The 1,343-nt window shown below is 40.6% G+C and overlaps 1 protein-coding gene across 1 annotated transcript in view; it reads right to left on the minus strand.

Annotated features, from left to right (window-relative positions):
• The window catches only part of G3bp2 (G3BP stress granule assembly factor 2), a 38,291-nt gene that overhangs the window by 9,272 nt on the left and 27,676 nt on the right, over nucleotides 1–1,343 (minus strand). The window lies entirely within an intron of this gene.

Below are 1,343 nucleotides of genomic sequence, written 5' to 3' on the forward strand. Positions count from 1 at the left end.
CACACCCATACACAATAGGAGGAATAACAAAAGAAAAATTACACCTGGAGGGGCGCAAACCACTGACAAGAAAGCCACGTATTTCAAAGTAGTTTGGATAAAAGCTTCAAAACTACAAAGTAATTCTCTAGTACGAACTTCAAGTACTGTACATTAGAAAGTGTAAAACTGTTTCAAACAAACAAAACTTTAGCCTTCCAAAATGGAAACTACAAAAATCTGTGTCCACAAAATATATGCAATAGTGCAAGACATTTCCTCAAACATGGAAGACCTCCTTCTTAGAGAAAAANGTAAATTTTACCCATATTGCCCAGTTGACAAAAACCAATAGTTAGGTCACTAGCAAACAGTCACAAAGTTCAGAACCAGTTTGCTCCCTGTCAAGTGTGTGTCTGTTCTCACTAAGGGAGAGTGGAGAAGTCTTCCATGTTAACAAGCAGCTTTAAGTGGTCACACGCATTTACTCCGCTTCTTGCTTGAAACACCAGAAATCTGATATATACTGATTGTTCCAACCATAACCAGATAACCCTCGCCATTCTTGTGGTTCCCTGGGACCTGCTATAAAGACAGACAATAATCCAGCAGCTAGAAACTTTGCTCACAGAATTGTTTACAGAGTCATGTANAAATAAAAAGATGTCCTCCCAGACTTAAATTCAGGAGCCATTTGGGTGCTGACATCAGTTCAAGAATTGTGCAAAATGAGTGACAGTTCCNGTCCCCCACCCTTAAGAGCTGCCATTCTTCCCTCTGAAAATTGCAGTATCCGCACTCAGGTTCAGGTGCCGTTTTGGGAATCTGACTGCTTCTATAATGTGACAAAATGTCCACCATGTTGTTTGACTTTTCCAAGAACTGAGTGACTATGCTTTTATAGTTCACACTGGAGCTGAAAGAAAAGTCAATTAGAGACTCAATGGACTTCTCCCTTCAAACACACATGACTCCCTCCCACACAGAACACAGATGTTAACTGAAGAACAAGATAAATAATAAGCATCCATTTTACTGATTTGAAAGATACTGCAATTTTTATACATCAATGATTTTCTTCAACGTTTTGCAGCTGTGTGGCTTTGCAGNGCAGCAATTCATAGACCACACTGGACAGAATCACCAGCAAGACTGGAATGATGTAATAGAAGGCACCATCATCATGCTTATTACATTACCAGAAAACAGAATACAGGAAGGACAGCTTTCACCGGACACAGCTTGAAGGAAGGAGAGGGGAGGAGTGTGTTGAGCAGCCATCCATCCATCCCTGTACTCAAGAGGGCAAATAGAAAACTGACAAAACGGAGCTACTAAACCTGGTCTAGTATTTGAGACCACAG

This window comes from Mus pahari, chromosome 13, assembly GCF_900095145.1.
Source record: "Mus pahari chromosome 13, PAHARI_EIJ_v1.1, whole genome shotgun sequence".
Lineage (NCBI taxonomy): Eukaryota > Metazoa > Chordata > Mammalia > Rodentia > Muridae > Mus > Mus pahari.